The 13,821-nt window shown below is 47.0% G+C and overlaps 1 protein-coding gene across 1 annotated transcript in view; it reads right to left on the reverse strand.

The window, feature by feature from the left end:
• The window catches only part of PROKR1 (prokineticin receptor 1), a 48,033-nt gene that overhangs the window by 5,228 nt on the left and 28,984 nt on the right, over positions 1-13,821 (reverse strand). The gene's annotated exons all lie outside the window — the stretch shown is intronic.

A 13,821-nucleotide genomic window follows, 5' to 3' on the forward strand; every position in this document is an offset into this window, starting at 1 on the left:
AATTGGAAGACAGAAAAGCCAATTGGGGGAGGAACAAGGGTTGGAAATATAACAGGAAGGCCATAAGAGAGGTGAGTATAAGATAATTTTAACACCTTCCTGTTCCTCTTTATAGCTCCACTCCAGCAATTTTTATTTCAACGCTGGAGTGGAGCTTTAAGTGTAAGTTCCCTGTCCCCGATCATATACTCACTCTCCGGCATCTTCACCTTTTTTTGGCACTGCTCCCGTCCCACGATTCCATATTGTGCTTCTGACTAGCCGGAACTCAGAAGCCACGTCCCAATCTTTCAGAGCAAGTCTATGAGGCCAGAACAAGGCTGTCATAGAGACCAACGCTGGAAATTAGGAAAACAGGTGAATATGAGACATGGGGCAGAGTGCTAACATTTAAAGCACCACTCCTGTGGTGCAGTAAAAAACCCACTGTGTTAGGGCTAGAGGAACGCACCAAGTAATAGGGTGATAGATACGAGGTGCGTTCGCAGCCCTGGTTTGGACACTGAGCTCACACGTGGGTTAACTTCACCCCATGTGAAATGAAAGCAAGCTCTGTTGCCTCACAGAGTCACTCTGTACACAGGGACTAAAACCCTAACTAAAAGTTGTGCTTGCTCTGGAACTCTTCTGTGCTAACCGCACACATGAACGAACCAGATACTAAGCCAAGTCTAATTGCCCCCACTGACACTAGCTGCCTGCCTGAGTGTACAGCCCCAAGGCTAAACAGACTCACACCACTTATATACAGTGTGGCAGAGTATCCACTAGCAACTGCCAAACACAAATGATACTAGCGCATGACCGTGCAGCCATGCAAACCTTTTATAGCTGTAGCAGCTTAGGAACTTCCTAGTGGACCAATAGGAGCTGCTACAGGACCGGAGCATGTGACCCCCGTCCTCCAATGAGAGGTCTTCCCTTGGGCATGCTCAGGAGGAGAAAATAAGGACTTAGTCCCAGGAGCGCCTGCTCGCCGACAAACAGTACTGGATATAATGACTGGACCTGGAAGGGCCGCAGTAACCAAACGTGCAGTATCTGTCCGATCCAGGCGCTGCTTAGCAGGCTCCACTGTGGCTAGAGAAGAATGAGAGACCGCAGCGGACATGGCTTGAGATTCCCCCTGTGCAGCGGCAGGAACTCGACGCCTAACATTACCATTACCTCCTAGGGCCCCCTTCCCTGGGCCTCGCTACGCTCAAAGGCCGCAATGAGCAGCGGAGCCCAAATGTGCTCCACAGGCTCCCAGGTTCTATCCTCTGGGCCGTGGCCCTTCCAGTCCACCATATAGTATTTTTTGCCAAGTACCACCTTGCACCCCAAGATAGAGTTCACCTCGTACTCATCCGTGGACGAACCTAATTTCCCGGCAGATGACTCAGAAAACCGGAACGTATAGATGGGCTTTAAGAGGGATACATGAAAAGTGTCGGTGATACCTAGGCGCGGAGGAATAGCCAAACAGTAGACCACAGGGTTGACCTGTTCCAGAACCTTGAAAGGGCCTATGTAGCGAGGCGCAAACATAGTGGACTCAACTTGCAGCCTGATGTTACGGGCAGAGAGCCACACTAAGTCACCAGGGGCAAAGGTCGGAGCATGGCGCCGGTGTGCATCAGCAGAAACCCTCATTCTCTCCTTGGAGGCCCAGATGGCATCCTGTGTGCAGTCCCAAATGTCACATGCCTCCACCGCTGAGTCTGCAACCCTAGAATCAGTGGATGACACGGGCATGGGCACAGGGACACGCGGATGCTGGCCGTAATTAAGGAGAAATGGAGTCTGCCCAATAGAGTCAGCTACAGCGTTGTTCAAAGCAAATTCCGCCAAAGGTAACAAAGATGCCCAGTCATCCTGCCTGGCGGAGACAAAATGTAACAAGCATGTGACCATAGTCTGGTTGGCCCTCTCTACCAACTCATTCGTCTCGGGATGGTATGCAGTAGAAAGATTCAGTTCAATGCTGAGTAAAGGACAGAGCTCTCTCCAGAACCGAGACGCAAACTGAGGACCCCGGTAACTGACAATTTTGTCAGGCATGCCATGTAGACAGAAAAACATGTTTTATGAACAACGCCGCTAAGGCCCATGCAGAAGGTAACCGTGGAAGTGGAACCAAGTGCACCATTTTAGAAAAATGGTCGGTGATTACCCAGATAACTGTGCAGCTATGAGACTTGGGTAAGCCTACCATGAAGTCCATCCTGTCCATCTCCCAGGGCCTGTCTGTCACCGGCAGGGGGTAAAGTATCCCAGCAGGCCGTTGCCGAGGAGACTGATTCTTGGTGCAGGAGACACACGCTGGAATATAGCCCCCGACGTCACAGGCCATATGCGGCCACCAGTACGTCCTCGCCAAAAGCTTAAATGTCCTATTGGTCCCAAAATGTCCACCCACCCTGGATGAGTGAGCCCAAGAGAGAACTTCCGGTCTCAAATTAGATGGAACAAAAGTCTCGCCTGGGGTCACAGACTCTAGTGAAACCAGAGCCACAGTTCTCAGGCTCTCAGAAGGGACAATAAGCCGTGTCTCCGCCTCCTCTGATGACACTAAGGCACGGGAGAGAGCGTAGGCATGAGTGTTTTTCTCCCCGGAGAGAAAATGGAGGGTAAAGGGGAACTGGGAAAAGCACAGGGACCATCTGGCTTGGCCGCTGGGCGGCTTGCAACTACACCAAATCTTTGTGGTCGGTGATAACTTGGAAGGGTAAACGAGCCCTCTCCAGGAGATGTCTCCACTCCAAAAAGGCCAACTTCATGGCTAGCAACTCCCTATCCTCAATGGAATAAATAATTCCTCTCCGGCGGTGTGAAGGTCTTGGAGGAGAAGAAGAAGAAGCAAAGATGCTTCCGACCTTGAGCATCCTTCTGGAAGAGGACTGCTCCAGCACCGACAGAAGAGGCATCCACCTCCATGATAAATGGTTTAGCAACATCGGGGCGATGTAAAATGGGAGTGCCAGCGACGTGTGACTTAATAGAGACCTCCTCCGACCACAATTTGGGATTAGCTCCTTTCTTGGTGAGGGCAACCAGAGGAGCTACCAACATTGAGAAGTGGGGAATGAACTGGCGATAATAGTTGATGAACCCCATAAAGCGCTGCAATGCTTTGAGAGAATGGGGTTCCTGCCTGTCCAACACAGCCTGTAGCTTAGCGGGATCCATAGCCAATCCTTGGGCCGAGATGATATAGCCCAGGAAAAGCAAAGACTCCTGCTCAAACACACACTTCTCCAACTTGGTATAGAGGATGTTTGCCCGTAGGAGGTCGAAGACTTTGCAAACATCTCTCCGGTGGGAGTCTATATCTGGAAAGTAGATGAGAATATGATCCAGGTAGACTACAACCGAGGTAGAGAGCATATTCCGGAAGATATCATTCACAAAGTCTTGGAAAATGGCTGGGGCATTACAGAGCCCGAAGGGCATCACCAGATATTCATAGTGCCCATCCCTGGTGTTAAAAGCCGTCTTCCATTCGTCCCCGTCACGGATGCAAATCAGGTTGTAAGCACCCCGCAGATCTAGTTTAGTAAATACCCTTGCTCCCCGAAGCCTACCAAAAAGCTCAGATATCAGGGGTAATGGGTACTTCTTCTTAATGGTGATGGCGTTAAGACCCCTGTAATCTATGCATGGCTGTAACTCTCCGCTCTTCTTCTGCGCGAAGAAGAACCCAGCCCCTGCAGGTGACACTGACTTCCTAATGAATCCTCTTACCAGATTCTCCTGGATGTACTGAGACATTGCCTCCATCTCCGGGAGAGACAACGGGTAGACTCAACCCCGGGGAGGCTCAGCACCAGGCAAGAGGTTAATAGGACAGTCATAGGGGTGGTGAGGCGGAAGGGTCTCTGCAGCTTTTTTGGAGAACACGTCCGCATAGGGCCAATATTGCTTGGGGAGAGAGTAAAGATCTGCGGGTACCTCAGTGGTAGCAACCTGAATGCATTCCCTCTGACATCTACCCCCACAAGATTTACTCCATCCCAAAATTCTGCCTGTGGACCACGCAATATGAGGGGAGTGGTACCGTAGCCAAGGTATCCCTAACAGGACCTCATCAATTCCCTCAGGAATGACGAGCAGAGATATAATCTCCTGATGAGATGGCGACAAAGATAGAGTAAATGGGATGGTCTGGTGTGTAATCTGTGAGGGCAGTGTCGACCCATTCACCACTCGTACGGTCACTGGTTTGGCCAGCATCACCAGTGGTATTGCATGTCATTGGCGAAGGCAGATGACATAAAATTGCCCTCTGCCCTGGAATCCACGCAAAGCTCTACCGAATAAGTGGATGAGCCTATGGTAATTGTCCCCTTAAAGGACAGTTTGGAGGCAAACGTCGCCGTGTCTAGTGTACCTCCACCTACTACCACTAGATGCTGACATTTCCCTGACCGCTGGGGACATCTGGTGGCAAGATGCCCTGACTGCCGGCAGACATGACAGACCTTGAGTGCACGAGTGGTCCGGGATCCTGCTCATGACACCTCCATGGCCTCATGTGACTCGGGTGCCTGGACTGGAGATTCCAAAGGTTTGGCGAAGGTGGGAGCCAGCCGAAACCTCTGCCTACACTGGGCTTGCTCTAACCTCAGCTTGTTAAAACAGAGGTCAATGTGAGTGGACACAGCTATTAGCTCCTCTAGTGTGGCGGGAATCTCCCTAGTCACCAAAGCATCCTTCACATGGTCAGCCAGCCCCCTCCAAAATACAGGGATGAGGGCTTTATCCAACCACTCCAGCTCAGATGCTGACATCTGGAAGTGGACGGCAAAATGGCTGACCATGGACGAGCCCTGAGTCAATTCCAACAGTTGGACTGCCTTATCATGGGTGACCCGAGGTCCCAAAAAGACCTGTTTCAGAGTGCTCAAGAACAGCAGAGCACTCTGCCCCACATGATCACCATGCTCCCACAGCGGTGTATCCCACTCCAACGCCCTGTCCGACAGAAGAGATATAATGGATCCTACCTTTGCCCGCTCTGTGGGAAAACGTGCAGCCAGGAGCTTGAGGTTTATTGCGCACTGGCTCATGAAGATGCATTATCACCAGACTATTTATCTGGCAGCGGGAAGTGAGATAAGGTTGGAACAGGGGACAAACTTGGTGCACCCACGCTAGCAGCCTGAACAGATACGGCGGAAACATCCACAGCTGGGGTTGTGCGCTCGAGAGCTGCCAACCTGCCCTCCAGCTGCTGGATGTACCCCAGCAATTGCTGTTCGTCTGCCATTACTAGCCAGACCCTGGCGCTAGTATACTGTTAGGGCTAGCGGAACGCACCAAGCAATAGGGTGATAGATACGAGGTGCGTTCACAGCCCGGGGTCCACCGTGCAGAGATACCTGCTGCAAGTAATGGCAGAAGGACACTGAGCTCACACGTGGGTTTTAAACCTGTGAGATGAAAGCGAGCTCTGTTGCCTCACAGAGTCGCGCTCTACACAGGGACTAAAACCCTAACTGAAAGTTGTGCTTGCTCTGGAACTCTTCTGTGCTAACCGCACACTTGAAGGAATCAGATGCTAACCCAAGGCTAATTGCCCCCACTGACGCTTGCTGCCTGCCTGAGTGTACAGCCCCAAGGCTAAACAGACTCACACCACATATATACAGTGTGGCAGAGTATCCACTGGCAACTGCCAAACACAAATGATACTAGTACATGGCCGTGCGGCCATGCAAACCTTTTATAGCTGTAGCAGCTTAGGACCTTCCTAGTGGACCAATAGGAGCTGCTACAGGACCTGAGCGTGTGACCCCTGACCTCCAATGAGAGGTCTTCCCTTGGACATGCTCAGGAGGAGAAAAGCAGGACTTAGTCCCAGGAGCACCTGCTCGCCGCTGAACAGTACTGGTTATAATGGATGGACCTGGAAGTGCAGCAGTAACCAAACGTGCACTATCTGTCTGAGCCAGGTGCTGGGACAGACATCTCCGCTGAGCAGGCTCCACTGTGGCTGGAGAAGAATGGGAGACCACAGTGGACATGGCTCGAGATTCCCCCTGTGCAGCAGCAGGAACTTGACGCCTAACACACTGGAGTGGAGCTTTAATTACGTAAAAGCCTTACCATTTTGCTGAGTTAATCTGTAGCAAGTTGGAAAATTAACTTTGGCAAATTCAATTTTTTGTAAAATCGAGGAGAATTTGCACATCTCCAATGATTACAATTGACCTACTCAAGTGACACCAACCTCGTAAAAATAATTTATTTCTTTCATTGGTGCTGGAAAAAAGTGCTCTCTTTTTACAGACTCTTCAGGAATTTTGGAATGACTGTCAACTATTCAAGAAAGTAAAGTTTAAAGATAGTAAATAAGTATCTGCAGATCTAATGTGGTCACTTTTCACTGTGCAGTGATAAAGGATTATCATTAGTGATGATGAGCGAATATACTTGTTACTCGAGATTTCTCGAGCATGCTTGGGGGTCCTCTGAGTATCTTTTAGTGCTCGGAGATTTAGTTTTTCTTTCATGTGAGGGTTGCCTGGTTGCTAGGGAATCCCCACATTTACTTATGCTAGCTATCAGATGTAAATCATTCAGCTGTGGCAAGAAAAACTAAATCTCCGAGCACTAAAAAATACTCGGAGGACCCCTGAGCGTGCTCGAGAAATCTCGAGTAACGAGTATATTCGCTCATCACTAATTATCATTAAGTTTATGAGAGTAGATTTAATTTGATTTATTATCTATTTTATCATGCAGACTTAAGAATCCTTCCAACACACGCACTGTTCACTGTTAGGATTCGCCGTTCACTACCCAGGAACAGAAGACGTGCATGTGATATGCATAATCCCCGGGAAAAACTGGCTAGTGGGCGCAGCCTTGCTCAGTAAACTTCTTATGCAGAGGCTGTGCCCTCTACAGGGTAGCGTGAACTAGGCGGCCTCTTCCACTAGAAGGCCTCGCTCAATAATCTTCTTTTGAGCGAGGCAGCGCCCACTAGACGGATTCTGCCAAGGAGTATGCATATTGCATACCTGACCTAAGTTCCCAGGGCAGAGATTGGCAAAACCTCGCAGTACACAGTGACTGCCGACTTTTCATTTTAGACCAGACGACCCCTTTCATACTGGTACTGTACACCCATATGCCTCCAATTTCAAAAGTCCCCATTTAATTTTTTTGGAGGGATGGTCCAATTTGTTTTACATCAGCTACATTGACTATTTGAAATAATAGCCTGGAGATGTTCATTATCTTTTATGGAAAAGTGGTGTGGGCTTGCTCTGTGACCTGTGCAGAGGCCAGTGTGCAGGGAGAGGCAGGAGGTGAGCTGTGACATTACAGATTTTAAAAGATGGATCCAATGCTATGGATACACATATGGAGGTTTTACCCTTCATTGTATTCCTCCGTCTGATATCCATCAGATACAGTAATTTCTGAGAATTGAAGGCTCAGTGTTAATTGTGAAAACTGCAAGATTTCAGGATTTTTTTTATGATATGGAAAAAGCATCACAGAACGTAAAAAGCATTATTTAAACTATAGACCATATTTGGATGACACATTTTATACAACATGCTGTTGGAATTAAAAGAAAATAGTCTGCTAATTTCAGAAAATTCTCAAATTGAGTTTTGCCTGACAATCTAGTTAATCTCTCTATAAGTGAAATGTGTTAAATTGCAATACCAGACAAAAATCGTTTTACTTCAGTGACACAGTTTCAAGATAAAAACAACAAAAACCTTTTTTTTAATGCCATATGCCCCTTATAAGGGAACCTGTCACTATGAAAATGTTGTCTAATCTGCAGACAACATATAATAGAGCAGGGGGAGCTAAGCAGATTGATATCTAGAATTCTCAGAAAAGATTCAGTATAACCTGTGTTTTTAACACCTCACCACTAGGGTTGAGCAACCTTCACTTTTATAGGATCGGGTCGGGTTTCACGAAACCCGACTTTTGGAAAAGTCGGGTGAGTGAAATCGGCCGATCCTATAAAAAAGTCGGGGTCGGGGTCGGCCGAAACTCGAAACCCAATGCAGTGCATTGGGTTTCCATGGTTCCCAGGGTCTGAAGGAGCGGAAACTCTCCTTCAGGCCCTGGGATCCATATTTAAGTGTAAAATATAGAATTAAAATAAAAAATATTGCAATACTTACCCTCTGACGCGCCCTGGTACTAACCGGCAGCCTTCCTCCTTCTAATCCGCGCTTCTAGGACCTTGCCGTGACGTCGCGGTGACGTCGCGGCTTGTGATTGGCCGCGCGGCCGCCCATGTGACCGCTCGCGCGGCCAATCACAAGCCGCGACGTCACCCGCGACGTCACCGAAGGTCCTGGAAGGGCTGATTCTTAGGAAGGAAGGCTGTCGGAAGGAAGCAGGGCGCTTCCGAGGGTGAGTATATACCTAATAGGAATATACTCACCCTAATAGGAATATACTCACCCTCGGAAGCGCCCTGCTTCCTTCCGACAGCCTTCCTTCCTAAGAATCAGCCCTTCCAGGACCTTCGGTGACGTCGCGGGTGACGTCGCGGCTTGTGATTGGCCGCGCGAGCGGTCACATGGGCGGCCGCGCGGCCAATCACAAGCCGCGACGTCACCGCGACGTCACGGCAAGGTCCTAGAAGCGCGGATTTGAAGGAGGAAGGCTGCCGGTTAGTACCAGGGCGCGTCAGAGGGTAAGTATTGCAATATTTTTTATTTTAATTCTATATTTTACACTTTAATCTGAATTCCGATACCAATTCCCGATATCTTAAACATATCGGGAATCGGGATCGGAATTCCGATTCCAGATTCAAAAGATCGCCGACTTCATGGCCGACCCCCCACTGGGGTCGGGTCGGGTTTCATGAAACCCGACCTTGCCAAAAGTCGGCGACTTTTGAACAATTTCGACCCATTTCGCTCAACCCTACTCACATTAGCTGTACATGTACTGCACCTGTCATTTCTGTCCCCTTTAAAGGGACTCTGTCACCTGAATTTGGCGGGACTGGTTTTGGGTCATATGGGCGGAGTTTTCAGGTGTTTGATTCACCCTTTCCTTACCCGCTGGCTGCATGCTGGCTGCAATATTGGATTGAAGTTCATTCTCTGTCCTCCATAGTACACACCTGCGCAAAGCAATCTTGCCTTGTGCAGGCATGTACGATGGAGGACAGAGAATGAACTTCAATCCAATATTGCAGCCAGCATGCAGCCAGCGGGTAAGGAAAGGGTGAATCAAACACCTGAAAACTCCGCCCATATGACCCAAAACCAGTCCCGCCAAATTCAGGTGACAGGTTCCCTTTAATGTGGTGTCTGGCGCTGAGCTCACATCTTTCCCGGCACATGTCAGCAGTTTTGAACAGCTGACATGTGCTTCTAACAGCCGCGGGTGGAATCACAATCCACCTGCGGCTGTTAACTAGTTAAATGCCGCTGTCAATCTCTGACAGCGACATTTAACTCGCACTTCCGCGAAGCTTGCTGGAAATCCTGCTCATCGGTGACCCCTTCACATGATCGCGGGTGACCAATGGGTTGGCATGACTACTAGAGGTCTCCAGCAGACCTCTATGATTGTCATAGCTGGATTGCTCTGAGTGCTGCCCGGTGGTCAGCACTCATTTCAAGTGAGGATTTCTGCTACATACAGGTATGGTGAATGCATGTATGCAGCAGAGCCGATCGGGCAACTGTAGTTCTAGTCTCCCATGGAGACTATTGAAGCATGCAAAAAGTAAACAAATAATGTTTTTAAAAATAAAAAAAAATAAAAAAATCTAAAAGTTCAAATCACCCTCTTTTGCCCCATTCAAAATAGCACAATAAATTAATCAAACATACACATATTTGGTATTGCTGCGTTCAGAATCGCCTGATCTGTCAAGCTAGATAAAGAATTAATCTGATCAGTAAATGGTGTAGCGAAAAAAAAGTCAAAACCCCAGAATTATCAAACTCAGATATCAAAGTCAAAAGTGTCAGATATCAGAGTCAGTTATCAAAGTCAGGTATCAGACTCAAGTATCAAAGTCAGGTATCGGAGTCAGGTATCAAAGTCAGGTATCAGACTCAAGTATCAGAGTCAGGCATCAGACTCAGGTATCAGACTCAGGCATCAGACTCAGGGATCAGAATCAGGTATCAGACAGAGTATTTATGATGTTTGACTTTGATATGTGAAAGTCAGGTATCAGAGTCAAGTATCAGAATGAGGTATCAGACTGAGTATTTCTGATGTTTGACTTTGATATGTGACCAGGTCCTAAAATGAACACTGTATAGCAGAAACATGAAAAGAAAACAACAATAAAATAATTTAGTATGTACATGTAAGGGGTGTACCCAATATTCTCATCTCCCCTTTTAAGGTGGTAAATGTTCCCATTTGCTGACCCTAGTGGGAGGTTGTCCTATTGGTATGATGTCACTGTTAGTGATGAGCGAATATACTTGGAGGGTTAACATTGAGACTAGAGGTAGGTGAATATTTTTTTTTACTATTGTGTCAGTGCATTTTTATTACTGTGTCAGTGCATTGTTATTACTGTGTCAGTGCATTTTTATTACTGTGTCAGTGTATTTTTCTGTGATGGAAGGAGAGACCCTGTACTATATTGAGGGGCCTGTGAGGGCATCATTCTGCATTGGGGGAATCATACTGTATTTGGGGCACTGTGGTTGCATCCTACTCTATTGGGGGTTCTGTGGAGGCATCATATGGTTCTGGAGCACGGGCGGTATCATACTGTATTGGGGGACACAGTCGGGGCATATTATGGAGATGTAATACTGTTTGGAGGAAAGCTCTGTGGGGGTGTCATACTGCATAGGAAAATTTCATACTGGGGACATGACAGGATGTCACTAGGGGCAATGCTTCTTCTGCTTTGGAACTTGCACCCACTCTTTTTAGCGGGAAGCTTCTCTTTAGCATTATGTTAGCACTACAGGTGCTGGAAATTCCATCTTCCTCACTTCCCAGCATGCACTGCTCCTGTCAGTGTCCAAAGAGATGCTTGTTCTGAACTGAAAGTCTATCTCTGTGTTATGCTGGTATGTAACTTGACAGACAGGAGCCCAGAAGAAGCAAGATAAAGAGCTGCTCCCACTCCCAGTAAAGGCACAAAGACCAATCCTCACTTCTTATAATCAGTCTCTAAGTCTCTGATGCTTGTGACAGATTACACATAAATGGAATCTGTAATCAGGCTTGTGTTTTTTAATCCGAGAGCAGCATGATGTAGGAACAGAGACCCTGGCTCCAGTTATGTATCAATTACTAGTCTGCTTTATGCAGTTTTAATAACATCACTATTTTCTCTACTGCCGATCTGCTCAATGATGAGCCCTGAATAACCCCACCCACACCACCATCTGGTAGCTTTCTGTGTACACTGTGCATAGGCAGAATTCTGCCAATCAGTGATGGGGGTGAGGATACACAGGGCATGGCACAAGAGAACCCGTCCTCTATTGATAATCTTCAGCTGATAAAAAACTGATTTTACTGGAACTACAACAAGCAACTCAATAAGAGACCCATCGCTGAAATCTGTACCTCTATATCAAGCTGCGGTGAGATTAAATAAACCTGTTGATAGATTTTCTTTAACAGCAGACGTTGGACAGCAAGTGTAAATGACAGGAGAGAGTGAGAGGTTGTCACTTCAAAGTGATTCTATTTGTTTAAGGTAAGATATTTTTAAAAGGTTTACAAATTATTTATTGGTAACATTATCTAATGAGATTGAGTCGCTTTGTATAATGATTGTACAAATGAATATACGCATAATTCATTATAACTTTCTTTGCAAAAATTGAAATTCTTTCATTTTCTGCCACACATTGCACTGACACTATGATACTTTAAAAGCATTATATTGAAATTGGCGAGCTGGTCAAAGCAGGTTCAGTTCCCAAACTCCCTGCTACTCAACTGTGATCATCAGATGAAGTTGTAGCTGGAATGAATCAGAGACTTTCTTTGTTACTGACTCTTTACGGTTGCTAAGGGTTCATGCAGACAACTACACTATCAGTCCAAGTGCAATTCGACAAAACATGAGATCATGCTCGAAGCTGTCACGATTCCACTCCTCGGTGCGTCTGGGATGCAGCTATTGACAGCACGACCGCTCAATCTGGTTTAGGGGCATGCTGAAGCTGTCAGTACTTTGATTGACAGCTTGGCCATTCAATCTAGTACAGGGGTGTGCTGAGCTGTCAGTGTGTTGATTGACAGCTCAACTATCAATCTAAGACTGTGAGGCGTCAGCTGTCTCCAGGTGTCCACTATTCCAGTTAATTGCCATGCTTCTTAACTGAGCTGTGTCTCCCAGAACACAGCCAGGCATACATTCAGCTTGTAAGGATTGTGCTGTGCTTTCTTGTGCCTTGAGTTTTGTTTGCTTGATCTGTTGTCTGACATTGGACTTCTTTCTGACCATCCGCCTGTTCAACCCCTTCAGTTCGGATCCATTATCCTCCTGGTTCTCTGACTTCTGATTGTTGCCTGACCACGCTTTTGTCTCTTCCTTTTGTTTATGACGTACCCCCCTGGCTTCTGACCTTGCACTTTTTGACCACTCTGACTTACGGCTTTGCCGTGAGATGTGACTAGCGTCACAGAAGCAATGTTATGCTATGGGATCGTGCTCATGTGTGATTTTTTTAATCAATCTCTCCGCGCAAAAGAACACAATTGCTGCATTTCTGAGTTTGATCTGATATTCAGATCTCACTCGGACATGCAGGTCAATGATTTCATTGAAATTATAAGACTGCACTTAGATGACATCTGAGGGTGTCTGATTTCCATGGACTGACACAATGGAGAAGATGGAGAATTTTTAGTCCGATTTCCACGGACTGACACAATGGAGAAGATGGAGAATTTTTAGTGCGATTTCCATGGACTGACACAATGGAGAAGATGGAGAATTTTTATTCTTCATCTTCTCCTCATCTGAGAGAATCGCATTACACCATTGTTATGATCAGGTGGCCTTGGAGCAGCATGAAAACCTTCTCTGGAGTAGGTGGTAACTTATACTGACCGCAAACCCTGATCTTATCACCGCAACTAGAAGTAGCCGTGGGGTGTGCCTAACAAAACCTAGACACCTCGACACAGCCGGAGGACTAAATACCCCTAAAGATGGAAATAGGAAAACTATCTTGCCTCAGAGTAGACCCGCAAAGGATAGGCAGCCCCCCACAAATATTGACTGTGAGTTGGAGAGGAAAAGACACACGCAGGCAGAAAACAGGCTTAGCAAAGGAGGCCACTTCTAGCTAAATAGAAACGGACAGGACAGGATACTAAGCGGTCAGCATAAAAATACTACAAAAATATCCACAGCAGAAAATACAAAACTCCACCACCTAACTAAAGATGTGGAGAGTATAACTGCAACTCCATAGAATCCAACCAGACTGAGAAAAACAACTGACACAGTCTAAGCTGGACAAATAGAAACAAAAGATCAGCACTGAAAACAAGCACACAGCAAGTGTGCTTCAGAAAAAGAAACAGACACTTATCTTTGCTGAACTGGCAGCTAAGCAGGTGAGGCCAGGCAGAGATCCAATACTTCCAAAGAAACATTGACAACTGGAAAGGGCTAATGAATCCTGCACACTTAAATATCCCAGTCAGAACAGCAATTAGCAGATACACCTGGCCAAGACTGTGACTCAGAGACAACTGCATTCCCACCTACAACCCCTGGAGGGAACCCAAGAGCAGAATTCACAACACACCATGCTGACACTCCAATTTTCTGGGATGACAAAACATACGCTCGTCTGCCCCTTTTCCAATAGAGGGCAATCCCAAACAGGT

Source organism: Ranitomeya imitator, chromosome 5, assembly GCF_032444005.1.
Source record: "Ranitomeya imitator isolate aRanImi1 chromosome 5, aRanImi1.pri, whole genome shotgun sequence".
NCBI classification, from domain to species: domain Eukaryota; kingdom Metazoa; phylum Chordata; class Amphibia; order Anura; family Dendrobatidae; genus Ranitomeya; species Ranitomeya imitator.